The 27,889-nt window shown below is 47.0% G+C and overlaps 1 long non-coding RNA gene across 1 annotated transcript; it reads left to right on the top strand.

Annotated features, from left to right (window-relative positions):
• The first annotated feature begins 197 nt into the window (after positions 1 to 197).
• On the top strand, positions 198 to 6,120 carry LOC144932907 (uncharacterized). Its single transcript, XR_013636961.1, has 3 exons — positions 198 to 253; positions 3,574 to 3,639; positions 5,912 to 6,120. It is a non-coding gene; the product is annotated as an uncharacterized LOC144932907 (long non-coding RNA).
• Positions 6,121 to 27,889: the final 21,769 nt, after the last annotated feature.

The following is a 27,889-nucleotide window of genomic DNA, read 5'->3' as shown; positions in this document are numbered from 1 at the left end:
AGCAAATGTCGTGCATTGAACCAACGTATGGAAACACGCGCGCGCTCTACATACGGACGCAACTTCCTGCGGCTGCCTTCGTGGTTTTTTGCTATAAATCGCTACTCCGCGGAAGAACGCTCAATATTCGCATGTGGATGCTCGCCTGTTTAAGCTGCACCGCTCCACATTCTTCTTTTAACCGAACGTACTTGGGTCTTATATTTGCGGGTTACCCACTCAAGTAAAAAAAAAGCAGATTGAAGCTTACAAGGTAAGTGCTTGCCACATGGACATTGTAACGAACACACGTGTGCGGTCTCAAACAGGGGTGGATCGGACGCGTTGAGAAGGTGATGCTGTGGTCGGTGTCCTGCACTATGGACGCGGTTTGATTCCTGCAGGCCACAGTTATAACAACAGCAGCAGCAGCTTGTGTTGAGCGATATCTGAGTGTTGGTCCTGGGTTCCCCTCCCGTTTCACCACTCACCAGCAACGTGCTGAAGCGTGGTCATACAACACTCATGACCGAAAGGTCTGGGGAGGTCTTCATTCGTCCAGCAGTGGATTGACAGTGGGCTGAACATTATTTCCACCCTATTAATCGAATTTAAAAAAACAAGCATTTGTAAAATGCTGAAATTGTTATTAGAGTAGTGTAATTTAATTGGCGTTTGTTGGAATGTTTTTTTTTGTTTACAACTATGAATACATCATGGGAAATTAGGTCCCATGATGTAGATGCTCACCCCGAGCCCTCATTACTCTGATAATGCGTTTCTTTGTGATGTACGCCTTTTAGGGTAAAGGTGACGACATGCCAAGAGTAAGGTAAAGGGTAGGGTAAAGGTAGCGTGGAAGAATTACCCGGTAGGGTAAAGGTAGCGCAAAGTATTGCCAAGTAAATACCATGTTTAGCGCTCGCTAAAAGCTCCGTGGCGCAGTCCATGGCCTCCATTTAAAATTGGAATCATCAAGACTATTCTATATGAATAAAGCACTCTACCTAGCATTTACCTGCTATAAACCTTTTTCATGTGTAGTACCCCAGTAATTACCCTGTAATCGGGTAATTTGTATGGGGTAAGGGTAAAAGGTAGGCTCGTTGCTTTTGACCTTTTACCTTACCTTGCTAAAGGGTCAAAGGTAAGGGTAGAGTGATTGTATTGTGGTAAGGTAAAAGGTAGGGTAAAGGTATGCTCGTTGTTTTTACCTTTTACCTTACCTTGCAGGTACTGTAGTCGCGGTGATGATTGTTGCTGTTGTGGTCGCATACCGTGTCAACCCATACGGTTTATCCGTATTCTTGTACAGGGAAATTTAGTTTTGCAGGTCGATTCGGCGTACAGCCGTTTGAAAACGGGCAACATAAATTTGTCTATTTGTTTGTGTTTCTCCCTTGTGATGGGACTTTGCAGGATGAACGTTGAGGTTTATAAGGGGCACGGGGTGACCAATAAGGTGTCTGAATTGGTCTGTAATAAGATAGGCACTCATAACGGGTTGACATCTATGAGGTAGTCCTTGTTGATGTCATGCATTGTTTCAGTGCTTCTCGCCCAACTTTTCATTCCATGCCTCTCACTTTGCAACTTCCTCGATATTCGCGACACGCCGAATAACAAAATCCCAACTGCGCATAACGCAACCGAGAGGGGAGTTGAGGGGCGCCTGGTGATTTGGGGGCATTGATGGCTGTCTTCCCTACTTGCGCTATGATCGGATAGAGAGGAGAGGTTTTGGGGGGGGGGGATGGGGACTGGATCGACCACTGAACGGCACGGAGCGTTCGTCTGTCGATCTTTCCACGTCTATATTTCTGAAAATACTGAGCCTCACCTGGTAAAGACCCACGTGTGTTTTTGCTTGCTGTTGTTATTTGTTCTCGTGTTGGTGGCTATTGCCGATTGCCGCATTGTTGTTGTGGCGGTTTTGTAGTAGTTGCCACTGCTTTGATTGTGGTCCCATTTGTGGCCGCAGTCAATTGTTGTGGCCGTGGTTGCTGTTTTTGTAAATTGTTGTCGTCGTCTTGTGGTTGTCGTCATACAAGTTGGAATTGATCACAGAATGGTGTTTCCTCACGAGAGTTATTTGTATAAAAATTAACAAGAAATATACGGAACTGTAATTGTCAAAATAATAATAATGTATAACTGTTTCTCAGTCTACTGCTTGATCGTCTTCTTCATACTTAATTGCACTGATCAGTGTGGGTTGGTAATAGATGGGGCATGTGACCCAGGACCTGTCCATATATCACCCATCAGTCCATCACGGATATTAGCCGTGAATGGGAATCAAACGCAGGTCGCTAAGATTGTAGCACAGTGCACGAACCAAACCATGTTCCAGGATATATTTTATTCAGGATAAAAATAAGGTAAATGAGTCATCATAATCGTTTTAACTCCAATTCTACAATGCATTATAGTGCAAAGTACTGTTTTTATTTGCCCACTCTTATCACGACCATATTTCACTTGCGATCAGTGCCTGGATTATCCACGTAGCCAAAGTAGCTACATATGCTACGGTTCAGCGATTCTGCACTTGCTCTATTCCTATAGTACTATACTGCCTTCAACTTTTATGAACTGGGCGTTTAAGGTGAGCGATTTGTTGTATTGTCTGGCTGTATAGCAAATGAACAAATCCAATTACTTCACTATGCAAGTAAAACATTTTTGTTTTAATATATACGTTTTTGTTATTTAGGGCCCCTTTATAACATATGTAGTGACATCGGGGATGTCACTGTATGGTGCCGGCCCAAAAGGGCCGTGGCGTGCGATGCACCGTCATCGCGTACACCCCGTGGCGGGTGTAGTACCAGCCCTCGCGGGGCTTGTTGAGCGCTGGGATAACGCGGGCACCACGCATGGCGTGTAGTGCGGGCTCCCACGAGGGGGAGCGGGAGAGTGTCAGCCCAAGGACAGGGTTGCCCAGGGCCATGACACTCTGGTTGACCCTGCAGACACGTGATCTGGAGTGTCCACAGAGAGGCCCCCAGGTGGGGGGACTAGGGGGTGATCACGTGTCCGGGGAGAGCTCTCGAGAGGGATCGAGGGGGAGCTAGAAGGCTCCAGAAGGTGGGCGGGCCCAGGGGCGGAGCGGCCCCGACCCGTGGGGGGATATAAGGCGGGTCCCTGAGAGGGACGGGGAGAGCTGCATTCTACAAGCTGGAAGCTCTACGTCTCAAGCTGGAAGCTCTACGTCCTACGAGGCAAACACGTGATCGCGGACCCGAGTGAGGGCCCGACCCTTCGTAGCAGTAACTCCTCTATATATTGTAGTTAGCTGGGTGGTCACCACCTTAGGCTGTGTCTGGTGAAGGGGCAGTTACCCCTTTGTGTCACGGTGTTACAAATAAATGTGATGCCTCTAAAAGGAACGACGTCTGCGACTCAGTAGAACTCACGACACATATGCTACAGGCCCCGCACTAGCTTAATCCGCCACTGCCTGCTATACTTGGCCAGCTGCTTGTTGAGAAATGTTGCATGTGAGTGCTCGGACACACACGGAGTTGGACACCGCAAACTCTGCACACGCAGTTCAGCAATCTCTATGTTTTACTATCTCTTTACACGCAGCGTGCTGTCCTGGAAGGTGATTGCTTCGTGATACAACTACCCCACCTCTGTACCACTGGAATACAGGTGCGTACCACCAAAGACAAATATCGATCATTTATAGCCTGTAACAGACTGTTGGGGCTAGTGCTGTTAATGAGTACCTGTGAAGGCCGGCACGGAATACGAGGGGGTGGGTGGCCAACACCACGCCCACCCGCCGTTGTCTCCCTAGTGGCGATGTTTACACATCGCACTGGGTAGTAATTTGAGGCTGAGTCGACCTAGGGGAGGCCCAGGACCGGTTCAGATAATCGTCACTGGTGTTGGCCGTGAGCAGGAATCGAACCTGGGTCGCCAGGTTCGTAGCGCAGCACGCTAATCGCTACACTACCGCTCTCCACAAACAACCACCACCACCACCATGCACAATCATTGTACAGGGACTTCTCTACTTACGAACATTTGACTTATGAACTTTCAGAGATACGAACAAATCTGGTCTGTATGTCCAGTTGCCTGTTCGGACCGAGAGTCATAAGTTCAACTCTGGAAAGTTCAACTGGCGGTAGTGGCATCTACATCTGCAGAGCGTGAAGAACCAGTGGCATCTAGTGTGCATGCCGTAGCAACGTTTGGAATCGATGCGAGAAAAGTTGGAATTACGAACAAATAGACTTACGAACAGACCTCCGGAACCTAACTCGTTCGTAAGTAGAGGAGTCCCTGTATACATGTTGCGTGCTTTGAAGAGGGACCATTGCCTAGAAAGAAACATCGGTGTTGACGATTGAAGTTGTTGAGTATTTGTGTTTGTGAAGCACTGCCAATGCAATATCGTCAAAATATGCAATTGATTGTTAACATTTTCTCATCCTGGTATGCAGTAATAATAATATTGATACAATCTATTTAACAGAGAGAGCCTCACTGAGTCTCAAGACTCTTTTCCAGGTAGAGTCCTGCAATGGGATATTTGTTCAATATCTGTGAAAAGAGTGTTTTATATGCGGGAGAAAAACTCGCATACTCAAGAGAACCCCAGCGATATGAGGGCAGCACACTCACACGCACGCACAGGCAGATTCCACAATCATTTGCTCGTCCAGTACTGCCAACTCCGAGCCACCTCGCAGCACAGGAGCGTTGTGAGTCTCACAAATCTGTGTGATCCACCGAGCTTGCCTCATCGATACACCCGACTCAAGAAACGGGTTGTTCGTCGTCGTTCTTGACAATGATTCAATACTCCTCGCAACCTCTCGACAAAAAGAGCAATGACGGCCTGCACTCTGTCTCACGTTTCACAGAGGCATGTCGCAGTTTCCTCCCCCCATCACGATTTTACGAATGGTCACAATTTGGCAGTCACGAATTGATCAAAGTATCATTTGTTATTTGCTGTGGTGCGTGAAGTGGCTATCGCTGCGGCTTGCGTTGATGTGAACCAATCACATACAACTTACCATTACTTACATCTTTATATCATGACTTGTATCCTTTTTCTTGGTTCTTTCGGTAAAGTCACGTAGAAGGGAAGTAATAAAATAATAAAAATAAAACATAATAAAATAATTCTCACGACGTTTCGGCTACAACGCAAGCAGCCGTCTTCAGGTGAAGAATGAGACACTGCCAAGCTTGGAGCTTATATATAAGCTGGGTTGGATGTGGAAGAAGAGCGCCTTAACAAAAGAATGTGCATATCAAGAGGAATTTGTTAAGGCGCTCTTCTTCCACCTCCAACCCAGCTTATATATAAGCGCCAAGCTTGGCAGTGTCTCATTCTTCACCTGAAGACGGCTGCTTGCGTTGTAGCCGAAACGTCGTGAGAATTATTTTATTATGTTTTATTTTTATTATTTTATTACTTCCCTTCTACGTGACTTTACCGAAAGAACCAAGAAGATGAATCCCTGCAGTCACGAAAGCTTTAAATCGAAATTTGTATCCTTTTGTTCGTTCACTGCTGGATGAATGCCTCCCCATGGCAGTATTTGATCATACTTCACCATGCTGGGCAGTGCGGGTTGGTGAAGGTGGGTGGAAGGCAGGACCAGTTCAAGTATCACTCGCCACTGATGTTAACCGTAGCCGGGAATCGAACTCAGGCTGCCTGGTTTATAGTGCAGTGCACTAACCACTGCTCTACCGCTCTACCCATCCAACACGACGAATATAAAATACTAAAATTTTACACACACACATTTTTTTTAACGCTTGCATTGTGAATGTAAGAATCCATTTAAAATCAATTCACGCATCGTCGCATGCCAAGATTGCCGTGTTGCATGCTTGAACAGACATTGTCTCTTTACACAATGCTAACACGTGCTTTAAATGTGACTTGTTTTAACAGGCGCACCTCTAAGGAATATGCATCAAATGTACGCAGTTGCCATTTTTTGGGGCGTTTGGCTTCATGTGACTGCAAGCACCACGAATGTGAGTGTGAAGAAGAACGCAACACCCACGACTTTCGTCGATGACCAACATCAACACGTGCAGCCGGTGATGAGCAAGCACGGCCAAGTTGATGCTAGAAATATTCATTTTAGCAACCAGACATCTTTGACCAAATTAAAAATACATTCTATGACTGAGGGTCCTAACAATGACGACCCCACTGAAGCAAACTATGAATACATTACCGAAAATATTTCTGAGGAAGAAACAATAGGTCACAAAAAAGACAAACGACAGGTCACAACTGCTACGATAAATTCTACGATTGAGGGTCCTAACAATGACCTGGCCACTGAAGCAAACAATGAATACATTAACGGCATTGGCGACGATGATATTACTTCTGAGGAAGAAACAATAGGTCACAAAAAAGACAAACAACAGGTCACAACTGCAACGATAAATGTGGAAAAATGTAATGTTCTATGTGGTAAAAAGACGTACGCGATCGTCATACTTGTGATGACCTTCATATGCATTGCATTCATGGTGTCGACAATCATCTTGGGCTGCAAGGTGGCTCTCTCAGCCGACACGAAACAAGGCGAAGTGCAACAAGATCATCTCATCTGTATCTCTGCCATGACCGGAGAGACCCAACCGTTTGCTTTTGACCTTGTTACAGGTGCAGCTCTGCCAGAGCAGAGTGGGTCTATGCATCGTATGAGCTTGATTAATACGCGTGCATTGGTGTGAGCTAAAGTCAGCAGTGGTGAACATTATTTTTTTTCGCTGGGGGCCGAATACAATGGGCTTTTTTCCACCTTGTACAAAGAGGCCCTTGCAGTGACAGACGCGAATGAACGTGCTAAATCTATAAACAGTGTTTGCCATGTCGAAAAGATCACCCCCAAGTCCCAATTTGATGCCGCTAAGATGCTTGCAGTGATGGATAAAGATCATTTGAGGGCTGTTTTAAAATGGTTGGCCTCGTGTGGTTGTGGACTGTAGCAAATGAAGCCGTAGGCAGGAGGTTGCCTACTCCTGGCTTAAGACAACTTTTGACATTTTGGAAATGGTGTGTAATGCAGGAATGTCGCGGTTAATTTGCAAATTACTGTAGAGAATTCCAACATAAAATCGATACTGAATATATTATGCTCGTTTATACTGTGCATGGAAAACAAACCAATGATACTGTAAACATACTTTTTTTTTACATTGAAAAGTGTAAAGAAATAACATGTTTCTTCAAAAACCTTTGGATTAACTTGACATCACATTGGGACATTTTAATTCATGTGAAAAACCAGGGCTTAACTTCTTATGGAATCTCTTTAGAGGCCCCCTAAACCCCAACTCACCAGACCCATCTCCCGAAATTCCCAGCAGCATCGGGCAGGGATGTGGTGTGGAGGAAGGGGGCAGAGAAATAATTTCCAAAGCTCAGCCCCGGACATCTCCGGTTGAAATGATTGCCCATATACAGCTATAAATGCACAGTTTTTGTTTCGCAAAAGCACCCTACTATTTAAAATCCCTTTATGTGTGATTTGGGGTTGCTTGTTTTCGGTATTCGATCTGGGGGAAAAGTCACCTGAGAACCGCACAACGTTTCAGTACAATATTACGCTTTGTTTTCAGAAACAAATGTGGATTTTTATGCAATAAAACCAGTTTAATCTCTGTATTTTTTTAAAGTGTTTAAAGGTTTGTTTTAGGAAAATATGTTTTTATTGTAAATTTGAAAAAATTATATGTAAAATCAAAACTCTGTTCCACTGTGTTTAAACGATCCAATATCCAAATCCGTGTTGTTTCGAAGTGAATTGCTTATATTGCTTTAATTTATGCAAATTATTTTATATCGAAACATTTCCATTGATATTTTATTTCCATTGACATTTCTTTCCATTGACATTTTACTTGACAATAAAATATCAATTAATGGTGCTGCTCATCTCCCGTCTACAGCATTGAGCCAGTGGTGAAAATTCTGCATTCATATCGCAGATGGCAAGGTTATTCATAGGGTAATCACTGGCGCCTTTCCCACAACAAAGTGGTACTAATTTTATCGACCTCGGAAGGATTGTGGGTTGAGTCAACCTCCAACTTGCAAACCTTCCGATTGCGAGCTGCTCACTCTACCACTGCACTACCTGGCCGCTTTGCTTCGTTGCAGCCTCTTTTCCAAAAATATCGATGTACATATAAGCTCCGTACAGTATCAATAAAGTGTGTTTGCTTGAATGTATGCACGTGTTCTAATGCTTATACGGTACAATATTTTCGTGGATGATGTTGTTGCCACATTGAACCTAATGCCATACGTCTCTCAGTAAAGTTAATTGAAATACAAAATATTTTAAGATTAACTTTTATAAATGGGGCAAAATATTTTTCGCCTCCTGTAAACATCGTATTTAATTTTTAAAAAATACCTTTTGAATTCAACAACATATGTTATACTTTTTAATACGATTAACAAGAAATATGTGATGTGTCACGTTGAAAGCTGGTTTAAAATGTGCTAAATTAGCATTGCTGCTTAAATGTTGTTATTCGCTATGTTGCAAAGTATGTTCTTTAATAAAGTTTTATATCCATATTATCTTGTTCAATTTCTGATAAACCAGCCACAAGTCTTCTCAGTATTTACCAAAGTATGTACTGGCTACACGTGTACACTTAAGAGCTTCGGATATCCACCACATTAAGATACAATCTCTTGATTCACGTATAGCAGACATCCTCAACTATATTTTCCAGCAGATAACATAAAATTAGCGTGTGTGGGCAAGCCTCGTGAGGTCACATGCCGAATATACACATGCAATGAAGTCACATGGGCGTCTCGCTCATGTTTATCTCGTGCCTTGAGCCTCCCCATCTCTCCCTCTGTTGACGACCAGGACATAATGGGGAGAATAATATCTCGCATTCCTGCCAGAGGAGATGATTACTTGTAAATGTTGTGATCTTGAGTGGTGTATTATTGCACAACTTATAACAACCGCGACTTTCATTTTTTTTTATAAATTACAGATTTCCCAGCCTAGGACAGGTTCCTCAAACCGAGGACAATCCCGGGGAAACCTGGACGGATGGCAACCATAACCTGTTGTTTATCTCCCTGTCATCTCGTTAATCTCTTGATGTGTTGGCGTACCACGACTCTCAGCGGGCTATAGCCCCCCCCCGGGGGGGAGGGTCACTCCAAGAGTCGTTGTGGTCCACGTCTGGCCCGCGGGCTGCCAGTTGAAGACGCCCGATGAATATTGCACATTTGGCGAGTATTGCCTGCAAGTAAGAGTCCTGCGCGCCCCTCCGTTTGCCACCTTGCACCGGCAAGCGTGGTCACCCGCCGTCCAGACGTCTCCCATTGCTCACGTGGTATATGGGGAGGACCTTCATCCAGCGTGAGATTGCCAAAAGGGACTGGAAACTATCCAACAAAGAGAGCGATGCATTGTTTTGGTCCGTACACTTGTATGAAAAAGGACATGCCACTTTTAGGTGTTTTTGTTGTTGTTGCATATTATATGGTTCTTTCGGTAAAGTCACGAAGATAGAAAAATAACAATAAAATAATAATAAATAAAGTGAATACTTACACAGATTGGCTAACCATGGCCACAATGCCATAAGGACGAATCCTTCTAAATTATTGTCTTTAGGCCCATTAATATTTTAAATCTGCCTCCAAAGAATATCATGAAGCAGAAGGTTAGTGCCGGATACAGTCACATTTTCTAATTTAATTTGTAACTTTGATCCTCACCTGTGTAGCGATGTATGTATGTTGAGCTTAAGAATTGGTTTTACCCTTTCTGGCAATAAAACAGGTGTTAAGATGTCAAAACACCAAACGGGAACCTTCCGCAAGGAATCATGTCTGCGTATTTGAATACTGGCAAGAAAGATCCCATGATATGTTGAACTTCTTTCGCACCATACGTAGTCAACCTTTCTTTTGAGGGACTGTGTGTTATCTTGGTGTGGTCTGGGCCTGTTTTTGTGTTGTTTTTTCTACCTTGCCCAAGCTTGATAAATCGGACTTCTGTAATAAATGTAGTATTTATTTATATTTAGTGACTTGCTTGCATTTTTCTATATTTTGCACTCCTATCGTATTTTTGTGTTGTTTGTTGTTCTAACTTGCTGACCCGCCCATACTGGACATTCGTGAAAAAAGCTTCATAGCTCATCGGATTCCTCCTCTAGTCTAAATATACACATTCTGATTTTGAATAACATGTAAGAAAGCAGCATGCCCTGCCAACCACGATCTACTACAGTTTGCACTTATTCCTGACAGCCACTGTAGCCAGTGAAGGGGAATTAAGCGTCAATAAGTGTCAATCATCTTTCTTCATAGCACATGTGCAATCGCAACACTGCCACGCAGCATTTAAATCCCCATAACAGAACAATGGTATTTTCGTTTTGTTTCACGGAGAAACTGCATAACACCCCAAAGTCACGCACACCCACTCAGCTTGTGTCATGATGAACAGGAATGAGAATGAGGAACTGGGCTGAGAATGAGGAATTGGGCTGAGAATAAGGAAGAAGAAGATACAGTCAACTAGCGCAGACACAACGTGCACGTGGAAAATGTGAATGGAATCGTGAAAGATCAGAACGTTAAAACAGAAATGCATTAAATAACACGATCTTTTGTGATACTACGTTGGCAGTGGTACGTATTCACAAATGACAACTCAATACATTTGTCAATAACGCTGCCATTAAAGGAAAAAAGTATATATTACGGAATGTTTTTTGCCCAATGGCCCTTTCTCAGAGCACAAGTGCTATAAATAAGGGCAATTGCCAAAAACATTCCACATTATATATCTTTGTCTCCCCTTTTAGGGAAGAATTATCGACGGACATGTTCGGTTTTTGATAAATCAGCGCGAATCACCGAGACAGTTTCAAGGAAGATACAATGTTGGAAGGTGGTGTGAGGTACGGTTTAAAAGCTATAGGGATTCAACGATTTATACCACTGATATAGATTCTTCAGAAGCGGCGGCTCAGAGGCTCGGGGATTGGAGTGATGAGCTGGCAGTGCAGAGATCCCAAAATGTGAATCTGGGCAACCACGCGCGATTAAGCTGGATTATTAGGAGTGGCACGGGAATGGTCTCGGTCTGGTCGCTAATAACTGCACAACAACAAAATAAACCGTAACACATTTTCGTTTGCTTTTAATTTGCCTGAATTCCAGCGAAAAGGGAGTTTAAAATAATTGGTTTGATTCGTCACGCGGGCAGATAATCTTACAGCAGAATCTGTGCGAAAGCTCGTCCCCCTGTTGCGTACACCATAACTCGGCCACTTGGGGGACTTTTTAGGAGAAGTTGTGTAAACATCTCTTTCGGGGGGGGGAGGGGTTCTCGATGTGAATGGAATCATTGACTTCTCAAATGAAATCAAAAGTTTACTTCTTTAAAGGCGCCTTTCTTAAACCAAGGCGCACGTACATACATTATCATAGAACTTTAAAATCGTACAATTTTAGGAGAATAATCAGGTGAATATAAAACTGTTGTGACATGGTGGAAATAACACAATTGTAATAAAGTGAGAGAAAAAAACCCCTCCAAAATCATAAAAGCGATAGATTATTGACAGAAACGATACCTGCATTAAATCATGTTTGTTCAAAAATCTAAAATAGGTTGGGTTCACATCATACCTCCAGACACGAGAGGCCGCTACATTCGCAACGATGCTAAAAAATAAAATAAATTCTTGAATTGGAATCGCGACCCTGAATCGTGACAATTCATTGAACCATCAGGTAAGTCAACCATTGATTTTGCATGTGTACTATTCAAACTATGCAATGCAATTTCTATAAGAACTATCTGGGGAGGGGATAGACTTTAAACACGAGAGATGCAACATTGTACCATTTAAGAAGTTTACTGATTCATACGACTTGGATGAAATGAATGCAAGTTGCTGCCGTGTAGATTTTAGCAGTTGTGCTGTCCAATACAGCTTGTCCAGGCGCGTTGTGCTTTCGGGCTGTATACCGCGTGCTGTTTGGCACCGACGTCCCACGTTTCACCGCACACGTGCTGGGAACTCCTTGCTGCATTCCTAAACAAGATCCCAGCACGTGGCCGCAAAACGTTGGACGCGAAGCCAAACAACACGCGTGCGGCACCCCCCCCCCCCAAAAAAAAAAAACCACACAGGGGCAGTTACCCATTGTGATTAGATGAGCTCTGTAATTTCACAGTAATTAGATTAATCTGATATGCTGCGGATAATGGGAACACATTTTCCTGCTGTACATTAGATGGAATACGTCTATTCTTTCTCAGGTAATTGGCGTAAATGCACCGAGCCTCTTAATCCATAAATGATGGATCAGTGGCTTTAAAAGGGAGCGCAAAACACCGACGCGAACAATTGTCAACGTCACCTACGAAATACCCAAGCGTGCTTTCCCGGAGGAAGCTTGCCAAAAGTAAGTGTGATTTCATGTTCTTACCGCCGAATAACAAAACGACTGCATATATTGTAAAAGATAAAGGTGGAATTGCTTGTCCATGCCACTGTGGGTGGAAGGGCCACCACGACAGGATGCTCGAGATCACCCTGTCTCTGGCAAGATATTTGATTTAATACTGCTGGAATGACAGCAGTGTAAATGCAAGATATAATTTTGCATCTTACGCTTCATATTCGTAATTTATGGTTTACCTTTTGGCTGTGATGGGTGCGAGGTGCCAAGAGATGGCAGTGCAACATTGGATGCAGTCCACAGATAAATCTGGTCCACTCACTGGATTGTCTGTGGATCGAATCCATCTGTGCAGTGCTTTGGAGTATAAATTCCCTCGTATGTTTGGGTTTTGTTCGGAGTTCCCTGGTTTGTTCTCGCTTATGAATGGTATTGGCCACACAATGCCAGACCTTCCCGAACAAAGGAGTGTTGAGACTTATCGCAGAAACTAATTGACATTACTGCAAGTAGAATATTTTAAGAATCCTATAAAAAGTTTTTAGACAAGAGCATAATGTTATAATAATAATATTAAACAATTATGGAAACGGTGTAAATTCCTCAAAGCAAATAACAGGGCAGATGATGGTGTCATTTTCTTGTATCCCACAAGTACATTTAGTGTTGAGTAAAAGCACAATCACTCCGTTAGCAGCAGCTAGTGTGCAACAATGGGATGTCACGTGTTCGGTGTCCAGGCTTGAACGAGAAGTGGAGGTTAAATGCTGTGTAATCGCTTGACGTTTTTCTTACTCTCTTGTTTTCTTGTTTTCTGGAAAAGAAGTACAAAGATGGGCAAACCGATGACTCTATTGGCGATTTTAATCTGCACCAACCTAGCTCTCGTTTTCTCTTGCCCATACACATGCCGCTGCAATTTAACATCGATGGACTGCGCTAAAACATCCCTCCAAGTGTTGCCTTCGAGGATTCCTATACATATAAAAAACATCCACATGGAACACAACCTGCTGGATAATGTCGACGGCCACCTGGAAACCCATGAAAAGTTACTCTATCTTAACCTCAGCCAAAATCGCTTATCCCATTTTCCGAAAGGTCTGCCTGGGAGCCTTAAAGTGATTGACATGTCCAACAATCAAATATCGCAGATCGATTCAACCGCTGGTGCTGCTGACTTGAAATCGATTGAAGAGCTTTATCTTGATAACAACTTGCTCACCAAGATCCCGAGTGGGTTCTTCAATAGGCTTTCGAAGCTGCGCTTGATAACTCTGCATGGAAACCCATGGGCATGCGACTGCTCACTTCTTTATCTCCAGAACTGGCTCGGGAGCCATCCCGGTGTTGTACTCGATGAGCCGGTTTGCATTGAGCCACCGGACTTCAGTGGAGTGAAACTTCTCTCCATCCCTGCCTGGCAGCTGTGCTCGCCTCTGGCGCAGAATGCCAAGCTGCCTGATAACTCTGGGCCAATGATGCGGTTCCTCCGTTCCATCTACGACATGAGAATAACTGCCAACGGGACAAATGCCCCTTCTACTCCTTCGACACCTGTTGTGCCAACAACGAACCAACAAGCGGGTCCGCTGACGGCTGGTGAAATCGCAGCCATTGTCTTAGGCATCTTGGGACTGTTGGCGATTGCTTTAATTGCCGTACTTTTTCTGGCTGCAAGAAATGGAATTGCATTTTGATAGCGATAAGTTTGCCATGAGATAATGACACGTGCATATTAGTGATGTGGTGGGATGCATTATACATATAGATATATAGTATGTCGGTTTTGCAGTTGTGCTGGAAAGTTCCCCCAATGTGTTTTGGTTATGCCACGTTCTTGTTTTTCACGATGTTTTGGAGAACCAGTATCCGATGAATCTCCCAGCACACAGAGCGATTTTATCAGACATTGTGCCAAACAAATCGTAGTATGGCTTACCTGAAAACGCATTGGAGAGGCATGTCACTTGACAATAGGCTTGCAACTTTGTCAAAACGCAAATGTATAACAATTGTGTTCTTCATATATTCAGTCTTAACACAGCTTTTATAGAGGGTACTGCATGACGTTGTTTGGAAAAATTCCATTATTGAGCGCTGGGCATATGGAAGGAAAGCAGAGGTATATGGGTAAAGATTCAATCCATACGAGAAGGTAATACTCAAAGCTTTGGCAAGCTGGATTCAAGAATCCATTGCTGTACACTGACATCCTCTGGACACCTTGTAGTCCAAACCTACAGCACCTGATATTTCCAGGCAGTAAAGTCCTAAACCAGGCAAAATACCTGCTTAGCTTTTTAATCGTATAGGAAGATCATAGGAAAGGGCGAGAGCGTCAAACAGGAATAAACGGTCTGCATATATCTTGTTTAAATGCCTCGGCTTCACACAACTATTGGCCATTGGATGACTTAAGTGCATTAATTACGCGGTTTACAATGTTTAAAGATTCAGTATGTGGTCTGTTCATCGTTATAGTTTTCAAATATTTGACGCTCACTCCTTGTTAAAGGTCTATAGTAAGGGTCCCCAAACCGCCGGGTCGTGGACCGGTACCGGTCCGTGGCCTGTTAGGAACTGGGCCGCACAGCAGCAGGAGGTGAGCGGTGATTCGGCACGTGGCCCGCCAATTATTTTATTTACCACTTCCATCCGCGCCTCTTTCCCGCACTGCAAGCCCACAAGCTGCTAACCCCTAGCCAAAATGAGTAAAAAAAACAAACGTCACTGCAAAGCTTCTTTGAAAAGGGGGAAAAGACCCAATGATGACCACCCCCTCCCCTGGTCCGTGAAAAAATTGTCTTCCATGAAACCGGTCCCTGGTGCTAAAAAAGTTGCGGACCGTTGGTCTATAGAATTGTACAACTCCGAAATTAGCTTGGCTTAAAATTACAAATTAAAATTTAAAGAGGGTTATTCACACTCACAGGTTATTCAATACATTGATTACAGCCATATAAAATGTATTCATTCCATCACGTGCATTATTTAAAATGTGTGTTATTGCACACCATTGAAAATAAGCTTTATGTTGACCGTTGGAGTGAAATTTAATGAAATAGACAATTGCGTGAAATACCACCATTTATTATCTTGTTCTTGTAACCATGGCTCTCCTACACGTATTACATTAAATTGTCTCGTTACTATGACACTAACAACGGCTAATTCAACAGCTGATTATGTTATCACGGTTGCGCTGTACAGCTCCCTGATCTGTTTTCACGCTCGCTGGACTGCACGTTGTTTGGCACGATGACCGACGTTTCGTGCCTGGTGGTGCTGCAGTGAACTTCATCAGGAACCGAGCAGCGAAGTGCACGCTCTCACGCGATGTGTTTCATTTTATAGTAGTCACCGCTGCTTGTGTTTACGATTCACTTCCTGACCGAGCTACCAACACGAGGTGCGAAATGTCAGACGTCTTTCCAAACAGCACGCAAGGTAACCTGTGTGTAAATTAAGACCACAGATTCTGCAAACTGTACCTGCATGGGTAATTATTTATATATATTTCATATACGTGTATATGGTATGTGACGTATCTTACATTTTATTTGGAAAGTGTCAATAAAAAAGCAATAATCCAATGGCATTGTCAAAGTTCATTTTATATATATATCATATACGTGTTTATGGTATGTGACGTATCTTACATTTATTTGGAAAGTGTCAATAAAAAAGCAATAATCCAATGGCACTGTCAAAGTTCATTTCTATTGCGTTGAGTTGCTTTTAAAAATAATCAGCTGTTTTATGGCACGCGTTTTAAGAGGCAAACTTCTAAATCGCGAAAAGGAAATATTTATTTATTTGATAAACAAATAGTCTGCTGAAATTTTATTTTATCGTCAGTGTGGTGGGTGTGTGTATGTGTAGCACTGCACAAAAGGCTACTTTTTTTTATCAGACCGTCGATCCACACAAACTATACGAAAACCATACTTCCACAATTGCACGCCTCAACGCAGCCCATCCTTGTGAATGTGATCCCATCTGAAATCACCAATACATCTCGATAACAAGTATCGGACTCAGCATGCACGCCTTATGTGTACACGTCGAAAAGTGTCGTGTTTTCCCATTCTTAAAGAAAAAAAAAGCTAAAACATACAACTATTGTGTGCCACCACTGGAAAAATACGCTTGTGAACGACCTGTTTTCAACTGTTTTAACGGTGATGACCTTTTGATAAAAATTGTTTTTGTTATCAGCTTTGTCAGCTGTGCACCGTGCACATGTGTACAGACGAAACTTACAGCGGGAAACACGTGCGCGTTTATTCTCGTGAGAGCGAGGAGCGATTAGCGTGCACGGCCTCGATATTGCACTCACGTGCTGAATCCTGTATTCATGACGCCAAATAGTTATTTATTTATTTTAAAATAGAGCTTTTGTGCAACGATTTTTACAACTCTAGGATGGCTTTTGGTGCCTCTCGTCTATGCCTCCCGACGAAACAAGCAGAACACGAACTCTGAAAAGTTCACAAACGCGTATATACACGGAGGACACATGCTTTACTGTGGACGAGGCAATTGTGTGTGTATTTATATTCAGCTTGTACATTATCCACATGCCTGTAAGTCAGGACACACCTGAGAGAATGGCCATCGTGGACAGGGAGCGACGAGGTCGACTCGTGAGCGGGAGTCGGATGGATCGTGACATTTCAAGATTAGAATTTGATGGCAACGACGTATGGAAGGCCTTCATCCAGCAGCGGATAAAACCTGGCTGGTGACCAACAGAAGAACAGTACGAAATGCGTTTTGCCAAGGCCGTACACAGCGATGTGCCGTTATACCGCATTAAATTTAACCAAAACGCAAAGCGCTGATACTATGGCCAGCATTAGGCAAAAGGATGCATGCACAGTGAGCTTCTTTATACGATGGCTGTATTTTCAAGTATTGCTGTAACGTTTATTTCTAATTGGTGTATCATCATTTGTTCACGCTAGCGAATGTAGGGAACGTATCACGTGATTGGAAATCATTGCACATATATTTCGATACTTTATTCTAATTCTAAAAGGTAAAATAGTGAATTTGAAATTATGCTGCTGTACTGTAATATGTATTGTGGCCCCAGGACATGTCTTGTGGCGCCAGGATATTAGCATTTCCAAAATTACACTTTCCTAAACAGATTTTATCCATCTCTTCAGCATTTGACCTTAAGAAAAATAGAATCTGCAATAAATACGATATTATGAAGATGCTAAGTGCAGCGAACTAACTAGTTTAACACGTAGGCTTTCGCGACCAATATCATCCATAATAGAGGTTTTTTTTTTGGGTTAGAGCGCGTAAACATATAAATGTGTCGTTAAAACCCGCCACCACCCGACACAGCCAACTAGTAAGGGTTGTCACGTTCTGTCACGTTCTGTTTACGTGACAACCCTTATTAGTTGGCTGTGTTGGGTGGTGGCGGGTTTTAACGACACATTTATATATTTACGCGATCTAACCCCCCAAAAAACCTCTTATGTAGGATGGATTATTGAACTTATAGACACAGTGATATAATCACACATGCTTCCAAGAGACACAATCAAATGCACAGTGGCTAATGTTAAGGCAGCCTGACTGGAGTGGTGCGACTCAAATGACAATCGGAATTTTTGAGGGCTGTTTTAGAGAACGCATAGTCTGTTGTACAGAAATAGTAGCGTGAAATGTGAGTAGGAAAAACAACGCCATTAAAAAAAATGTAAACATGTGGTGGAGTGATGGCACTGTGGTTAGCGCACTGCACTATCAAACCCGGCGACTTGAATTAGATTTTAAGGTCGACTCAGCCTTGAGTGAGCACCTGGAGTGGTGTGTAAACATCAGTACTGGGAAGACAAAGCGTGGACTTGGCCACATCACTTTCTCTTGCACGATGCTGGCCTGATTAGGTGTTCGCAAACAACACATGCCCCCGAGCATTCGAAACGCTATATGGGAGATGGTTGTCTTTGCGCGCTTATCTGACCAAGTCCGTGAATGTCACAACTGTCTCGCAAAGGGCATCGTGAACCTCAGGCTCTGAGCCAGTGGTGAAAATTCCACATTGCTATGACTGGAGCCAATATATCAATATTGCTGCAACCCTTGTCTTCCACCAAGCGATGCTATTCAATTCATCAAAATGACTGCGTATTATATTTAGAATTACATTTATTGTTTATAGCTCTTTGTCAATTTACTGCTGGATGAAGGCCTTCCTATTGCATGCCATTCATAGGGGTTGTTTGACCATACTTCACCACGCTGGACGATGCGGGTTAACGTGGGAGCCTCGCACTGATTAATATTAATGAAGGGCGGGTGTCAATTTTAATGACGCGTTACTTTAACGCTTCGCTAAATTCTCAAAGAATTCGTAAAAAATACCCACTGGAAATGCCGTGGTGTTGTGACTTGCAATGCAGAGGTCGCCGGCGGTATGAATGTGTATGTACGTTGAACTTCTTTGGCGCCGTACATAGCCAACCGTGCTAATCGGAGGTGTTGGGGAATCAACTCACTGTTTCGATTTAAAGCTTTCGTGACTGCAGGGATTCATCTTCTTGGTTCTTTTGGTAAAGTCACGTAGAAGGGAAGTTGTGGCCGAAACGTCGTGAGAATTATTTTATTATGTTTTATTTTCATTATTGTATTACTTCCCTTCTACGTGACTTTACCGAAAGAACCAAGAAGATCAACTCCCTGTGTACGCCACAGTTGATTTAGCAGTTTGCGTATGGTGCGATAAAGTGTGGGTACTCTCCCACGACATTTGGCCAATGTGGAAAAGTAGGCCGAACACCTGCAGAGACTCCCTAGAGCTTCCTCCAGCAGAGGCCTATTCAGCAGCAGTGGCGCGCGCAAGCAATTGCAGGGATGTCCCTCTACCTTCACCTGCACCGACTAAAAAAAATGCACACCGGGGGCTTAAGGCAAGGCAAATATTTTCGTCGGAATTAGCCAAACTTATCTGCAGCCAGTAGGTGGCAGTCAATATTATTCGAAGCAATTGTTCTGAGCAGCAACGTGAACGTTTCAACTTGTCGAACAGTCATGCAAACGGTAGGAAAAATGACCACACTATGTTCCTGAGACGAACATTAACCATGCACGTCCACCTAATGTAAGGTTCAACACGGATATATAATTACGATTTTCAGCCTTTGAGACAGATTGTTTTCTCAGAACGGCCATGTAGAGTCTCAATACTGTGTGTCAAGGGTTTGTTACGTATGAAGTACCGGTGAAGACGCTGGACACCCAGGTTGAGGCACACGTATATTTATTTCAGCTTGTCGGTACAGGACAACACTAGAGGGGGTAGCGGCCCCCTCACCCGGCTAACTGGGGATATCCCCTAGCTAACCTCACCTATCCCCTAGTCCTCCTCTAACGAGCTAGGGGAGGCTAACTGGCCCGACACTGGTGAGTCGGGCTACGGTCTCCGGAGTCCCAGGGTCTAACCCTGGTTCACGGAACCACGCCTCTGGCTCGATCCTCTGCAGCCCTGACAAGGGCGGCGTCGAGGGGAGTCCAGGGCTCTAGCTAGAGGATCTTCACTCTTCCTCCTTCGTTCCCAGACTGAGCCCCGAGCTCTCTCTGTCCTCCCCCTTTATACTCCTCACCAGGATCCCAACCCCCCAGGCTGCCTGACGCGGACGTCGTTGCGGGCACCCCCCGTGTACTCCCGTAACTCCGCCCACTGTGTTTGTTACCCATTGGATCGTATGCACTTACAGCCCTCCCGTAACAGCCCTACATCACCCCCCCCATTACAGCTCGCAGCCGTCCCGGCTGCAACAATTCCAAATAAAGGAACATTTACCCCTCGACCCCGTGTGTGCCTCATTTTTTTCAACAAAATGCAAATTGAAGAACAACAACAAGAACAACAACCATACCCCCGAAAGGAATGTCCGACGCACCCCCCCCCCCGCATAAATACGAAATCCGTAAAAGCACGTATATACAACTAGCCAGGAACTCCCCCCAGCACACACAGCACACCCACGACACACAACGCACCCACAACACACACACCGCGCCCACACAACACAACACACACAGTGTGCAAGGAGCACACCACCGACGCAGCATACAGTGACCATGACACGTGAAGGAAAATAAAATAAAAAAAAGTTTTTTTTTTTTCTTCTTTTTCTTCCTGCTGTATACTATAAGAGTCTGCGCATTTTAGCGCGCGTCCTTGCCGCAGGCCCGTCACACGGGGCAACCCCGGACGGCGGACCATCCGGTGGCGGCTGTCCCATTCGAGGTGAGGTCGCGATTGAAGTCGCGCGACTGTCGGCATCACCTGTGTGGGTTCCAGGGCGTGAGCCCGTCATTCCCGGTGCACCTGTGGGTGGGACAGCCGGCAACACATCAGGCGAGAGCAGCGACGGACCCTCCGAGTCGGTCGACCCCCCACATGCTTGGCCTCGCGTGCGTGGCGTGGGCCCCCGCACCGCAACAAACGGCTTCAGCCTAGAGGGGTGTACAAACCACCGGCGCCTCCCCCATTGGATTCGAACGCACTGAGGCCTCAAAACCTCAACAACCTCGACGGGGCCCCGCCACGGGCGTACGAGTTTAGAGGAGGTCGCGAGTGGTACCTGGGGACAGTGCAGCCATGCCCTGTCCCCCGGCTTCCACTGCAGCACGTGCGCGCGAGCCAGTCTGAGGCGCTCGTTCGCCTTCTGACGCCTGTCAGAATTTAGCCTCGCCGCATCCCGCGCCTCAGTCAGTTTGTCAAGGTTAAATTTAACGTGATCGTCCAATTTAGATTTGCCCAGCGGCACGGGGATCTGCAGCTGTGCCCGAACAGGTGGGTCGGGTTCGCGGCCATACATCAGAAAGAAAGGTGAAAACCCCGTCGCAGCATGGGGAGCCAATCTGTATGCCGCTAGAACCCCTTGAATTTGTAAGTCCCAATCAGCCTGTGAGTCCGAAACTTGCTGCGACAACATAGACGTGATGGTGCGATGCAGACGCTCGACCATCCCGTCCGTTTGCGGGTGATAGGGAGAGGTTCGAATTTTTTTCGTTCCTAGGAGATCACAGACTTGTTTTAGGAGTTTCCCCGAAAAATTTCTACCCTGGTCGGTCAACAACCGCTCCGGGGCACCTTTGTCCATGACATAACCTTGGACAAAGGCGTCGACGATGGCTGCTGCCGACTGATTCGCCAGGGGCCAGGCCATAGGCCAGCGCGTAAAATATTCGACCCCAGTAAGCAAATATTTATTCCCCCTGGAGGTGGCGGGGAATGGCCCCAGAATGTCCAGTGCGACCAGTTCATTTATTCTGGAGACCTGGATGGATTGCAAAGGCGGGTTCGACTCCCGTGCCGGTGGTTTGCGCTGCGCACACTGAGGGCATGCCGCCAACAGATCAGCGACATCCCTTGTCATACCCGGCCAAAAAAAATTCAGCTGGAGCAAGGCGAGTGTTTTCTGGGTACCTAGGTGGAGGAGGCGCTCATGAGCAGCCCACACCACCTTACCCCGTAGGCCAGAAGGGACCACCAGCCGGTGACGCTGGGATTTCCCGTCCCAATGCATAAGCAAGCCCGCATGGGTTTCCCATGCGTCGGCATGACCCGTCACACGCCCCCTCTCCCCGGCGCGACGACGCAACGCGAGGAGGGAGGCATCCTCCAACTGGAGGCGCCCCCATTCATCAACGGGCAATCCAAGCAGGGAATCTCTCCCCTGTTCGGCGATATCAATGGGGACTACCGTTTCATCGTCGGCGGCCGCCGCCAGGACCGGAACCATCATGTCCCCTACTGGCTTGCAACGCCCCGACCCCAGGAGGCATGCGCATTCGGAGGCGGTTGGCATCCGTGACAGAGCGTCAGCGTTGGTGTGGCGGACGCCCTTACGATAAGTGGTTTCAAAACTGAAATCCTGGAGGACCTCCAACCATCGGGACAATTGTCCCGATGGCTGTTGAACCTTCAGGGCGTACTGCAGTGCCGCATGATCTGTGCGGACGGTGAAATGCCGACCGTACAGATATGGGCGATACTGTTGGATGAAATAGACGATTGCCAACAGTTCCCTACGGGTGACACAATATCTTTGCTCCGTTGGAGACAACACCCGACTGCCGTACGCGACCACCCGTTCCACGCCGTCAACCACCTGGGAAAGCACGCCTCCAATACCTGTGTTGCTCGCGTCGGTGTCGAGCAAAAACGGCCTCGAAAAATCTGGGTAAATCAAGGGAGGAGCCTTCACCAGCGCGTCCCGAAGGGAGCAGAAAGCGGCTTCCTCATCCTGACCCCAGTGGAACCGGACCCCTTTTGATGTTAACGCGTGTAGGGGTTTTGCAATCGTTGCAAAATTAGCGACGAAGCGTCGGTAATATGATGCGAAGCCAATAAAACTCCTGACCTCTCCCACCGTGGTGGGAGTCGGCCAGGAGCTGACACACTGCGTTTTGGCGGGATCGGTAGCAATACCCGAGCGCCCTACGATGTGCCCCAGATAACGCACCGACTCGCGTAACAAATGGCATTTCTGGGGCTTAAATTTCAAATTAGCAGCCCGCATCTTTAGGAAAACCGCCCGCAACCTCTGGAGATGTTCGTCAAAAGTTTTACCAAAGACAATAACGTCATCCAAATAAATCAGGCACGACTCCCATTGCAATCCAGCCAAAACTAATTCCATCAATCGCTGGAAAGTTGCCGGCGCTGAGTGTAAGCCCATCGGCAACCGGTTGAATTGGAACAGGCCGTGCGGTGTACGGAAAGCAGTTTTAGGCTTAGAATCATCGTCCAGAGGAAGCTGCCAGAATCCCGAAAGTAAATCTAGAGTGGAGAAGAATCGCGCTCCCGCCAAGGCGTCCAGCGATTCGTCCATCCGTGGGAGCGGGTATGCGTCGGCAACCGAAATTTTATTAAGGCGCCGAAAATCCACGCAAAACCGCAACGAGCCGTCCTGTTTTTTAACCAGGACGATCGGCGCTCCCCAAGGGCTGGTGGAGGGAGAAATGATGTCGGCGGCTAACATGTCATCAACAGCCGATTTGACATGGTCCTTTTCGGCGGGACTTAACCGAAACGGATTTTGGCGAATTGGCGGGCTGTCACCCGTGTCAATATGGTGACGCAGCAGGTGAGTGCAACCCAAATCATATTTATCTCGACTGAAAACGTCGGAAAATTCCCTCAGTAGCGTTCTAAGCTGTTGGCGCTCTGAATTTGTCAGGTCCGTCGATCCCGCACAAAGCGCGTCGATCCACCCTTCATCGCTGTCCGAATGTGGGAGCATCCGGGAAGCAGTGTCAACGAGGTTCGCGACAGGTTCCTCGCAGGGCACTGGCGTCGCGTGAGCGAGCACCGTCCCTTGAGGAACCACCACCGTCTGCGATCCCACATTGAGGACCGCGATGAAAGGGTCCCCATCCCCTCTTACGACGGTCTGGGCCGGAATCAAATGAGGCCCATTAACCCCGGCCCTAGACGGTCCCAGCAAAACACCCTGATCCCCTATGCCCTTAGCGAAGGGCTTACGAAGTTTCAGAGGCACTAGCATTTGAGCTCCCGGCGGCACACGAACAGTTTGAACGACGAACGCCGGTACCGTCGCGAACGCCGACCGAGCCGCCGCAGGGGATGGCAGGAACGCCATGCGCCGCCCCGATGGAAGCTCAATGCATCCTTGGTCGATCAAAATACGAATGGGCATTTTCCCTAAGAAATCCGTCCCCAGCAGGCACGGAACCGCCAGCGAGGAGGAAACGAAAATCGGCCCCGACAATTTGATGTCCCCAATAGAAATTTGCGCTCGAATCTGTCCCATGATGCCGAGAGAGCCCCCGTTAGCGGCATAGAATGGGACGTTAACCGGCAGTAAAGGCCGGCTTTGTACGGGCAGAATATTGTAAATTAATTCCGAAATGATTGTCGCCGATGCCCCCGTATCGACCAAGATGCGTACTTCTACCCCGTCAATGTGTCCGACCACGGCCGACGACCCTGACGACGCGGCTACCACGCGATGGGCCAACACGGACCACTGTTTGGGCTCGATTTGAGTCCCCGCAGTGATCCGCGTTGGCCCCTCGCAACGCGACATCGGCCCCCCGTTTGTTGTGGTGCGAGAGCGTGCAACGGGTAGGTGCTTTGGCCAAACATGTGTGGTGCCGCGACTCGCCGGGTCATGTTGCTGGAGCTTGGGAGGAGGAGGCCCGGCGTCCCGTCGAGGCGTCGTCCCGCGCTGTCGAGGAGAGCGGCACCCCGAGGCGACGTGGCCCCGGACGCCGCAGTTGAAACACCGCGGGAGCCCCGGTGGAGACGACGGGCGGTTGAAACGGCTTGACCCGTCCCGGGCCGACCGTACTTCTTGCGCCTGTTGCCGTCGATGGTCGACGGCGAAGAGCTCCTCCGTCGGAAGGGTGGCTGCAGCCACCGCACGCCCTGCCGATGCCCTGCTGGCTTTCCGCCGCAGGGACAGAAGGTTGGCGTGAAGGAGGCGCGCCGCCTGAAGAGAGGTCATCTCGGCGTCCTCCTGTGCGACGACAGCGATGTCCAGGTCGTCTGCCAGGAGGAGTATTTTCTCCGTGACCATCGCGTCCACGCCATCGTCGTCCATACGGGGAAAAGCCGTCTTAGCCAGCGCTAGGAGGCTCGTCCTGTATGCCAGGGGCGACTCCTTCTCACCCCGCTTGCGCTCGTAGAACTGCTCTCTGCACTCCGCTGAAGGTCCATAGACCCCGGCCAGCAGTTGTAGTGCCTTCGGCAGAGTAGACCGCTTCTCTTTCGGCGCCGATGTGAGGGCGGCGAGCGCGTCTGCGTCGAGTAGCGCCGGCAGCGCGCAGAGGGCTTCATCGTCGGACCACCTTGCCATTTCTTGGTGGGCGATGAAGCGTCGCTGGAAGCCGCCCCAGTCGCCCTCTGCACCAACAAATTCTTTCAGCGGAGGCAGCCGTTGTTGCAGCGCAGCGTTCGCCTTGGAAGTCTGTAGGCTGCTATCCCCGGGACTCGGCTGTGCGTCGGCGCGAATGGCAGATGGAATCGCCTGTCGCGGATGTGATGACGCTCCCTCCGCTGGAGATGACGCAGCTGTCCCAGCGAGAGCGGTGTCGGACCCGAGGTTGAGCCCGGCTACGCCCTCCGCAGCTGCCGTGACGTTGGCGGGAAATTCAAAGTTTGAGTCTTCAGAAATGGCGGGAAGGCGCTCGGGTCGACGACTCCCCTCGCCCCGTGGTGGACCACCAGCCCCCAGCCGCGTGATGTTTTCCAGTGTGGCGGCAGCGGCGTACAGTAGCTCCGCCAGTCTCTCGTGAGCCAGCCGTAGCGCGTCTGGCTGCGGCCCCTCTTCATGCCGATGCCCCGGTAGGAACGCGTCGGCCCCCGGCTGCGCCATGTCTTGGTGAGCCGCCTCGGGCTCAACGACTTCAGGAGTGTCCTCCTCCGGTACTCTGGCTCGAGCTGTCTGACGTGTTTCCATGTCCGTAGTACTTCTGACACCAGATGAAGTACCGGTGAAGACGCTGGACACCCAGGTTGAGGCACACGTATATTTATTTCAGCTTGTCGGTACAGGACAACACTAGAGGGGGTAGCGGCCCCCTCACCCGGCTAACTGGGGATATCCCCTAGCTAACCTCACCTATCCCCTAGTCCTCCTCTAACGAGCTAGGGGAGGCTAACTGGCCCGACACTGGTGAGTCGGGCTACGGTCTCCGGAGTCCCAGGGTCTAACCCTGGTTCACGGAACCACGCCTCTGGCTCGATCCTCTGCAGCCCTGACAAGGGCGGCGTCGAGGGGAGTCCAGGGCTCTAGCTAGAGGATCTTCACTCTTCCTCCTTCGTTCCCAGACTGAGCCCCGAGCTCTCTCTGTCCTCCCCCTTTATACTCCTCACCAGGATCCCAACCCCCCAGGCTGCCTGACGCGGACGTCGTTGCGGGCACCCCCCGTGTACTCCCGTAACTCCGCCCACTGTGTTTGTTACCCATTGGATCGTATGCACTTACAGCCCTCCCGTAACAGCCCTACACGTATACCATTGGAGGGGAGCAATGGCGCTGTGCTTATATGCTGCGCTATGCAGTTAGCAACCCCAATTAAATTCCTGCATTGGCGAGAAACAGTGTTCAGTGATATCTGAACTGGTCCTGGGCTTCCGTTCACCATTTCACACTGACCAGTCGAGCAAAGAATCGTCAAACTAGCCTCCCTGAGTGGCACATCATGCGAATGCGTTCATTTAACAATTGCATTAATAAAGGGGTCAACATACGATACCTTAAATTTCCATTTAAAGCTTTCGTGACTGCTGTCTTTCCGACAGACCTGTTCTTCACCTGAGGACGGCTGCTTGCGTTGTGGCCGAAACGTCGTGAGAATTATTTAATGTTTTATTTTTATTATTTTATTATTTCCCTTCGACGTGACTTTACCGAAAGAACCAAGAAGATACGATAACTTATATATGAATGAAGCACTTTCTAATTACAGATGGTATTACTTCAGACAAGTGAATGGATAGGATTGTCCACTTATGCGGACTAAATGTGGAATTTTTCTTCTGAACTGTTACGCATTGTAGTAGTCCTCCTGTACTCTCCTTATTTGCAATGTGATGTCGACCATGAGATGGCAGCAGAGTAGTGGATTTGTGAATCTACCTGTGCACGGCTCGGAGTGTTTCCTCTGCTGGGGAGTGTGTCTCTGCTGGGTGCTCTGGTTTCCCCGTTTAATAACTCAAGCATCCCAAGGCAGTACCCTCCTGAAAAATAAGAGTCTTGAGACTCTGTCAGACTTTATTAGATATGTAAACAATAGACATATTCTTCTTGGTTCTTTCGGTTAAGTCACGTAGAATGGAAATAATAAAATAATAAAAATAAAACATTTATTATTTCCATTCTACGTGACTTTACCGAAAGAACCAAGAAGATGAATCCCTGCAGTCACGAAAGCTAGACATTATTATTACATGCACGAATACTATTCTCATACTCTTGTCAATTAAATCTAAACCAAATCTTCAGTTGCAAGTGCGTCTCAATGGCTTTAAGCATGCAAGAAGAATGGAAATAACTCACGGTAAATGATAAGACTTGCTTGTGGAAGTAATCAAATTGCAAATACAATATAAATCGTGTCGAATCCGTTTTTCAGCACCAGGGAGTGCTGTGAAAATCGCACAGAACAGCCGTTGTGGTCGTTCTGATCCAGCCATGGTGACAGTTTCAGATCTTTGTGAATAAAGTACAGTTAGAGTACTCTGCAGGAGTCGTATTTTTTTTTACAGTTGTAGGGCCGTTACGGGAGGGCTGTAAGTGCATACGATCCAATGGGTAACAAACACAGTGGGCGGAGTTACGGGAGTACACGGGGGGTGCCCGCAACGACGTCCGCGTCAGGCAGCCTGGGGGGTTGGGATCCTGGTGAGGAGTATAAAGGGGGAGGACAGAG

The sequence above is a fragment of the Lampetra fluviatilis genome, chromosome 6, assembly GCF_964198595.1.
Source record: "Lampetra fluviatilis chromosome 6, kcLamFluv1.1, whole genome shotgun sequence".
Classification (NCBI taxonomy): Eukaryota; Metazoa; Chordata; class Hyperoartia; order Petromyzontiformes; family Petromyzontidae; genus Lampetra; species Lampetra fluviatilis.
The sequence above is the reverse complement of the archived record's forward strand: the minus strand, read 5'-3'. Positions and strand labels throughout refer to the sequence as shown.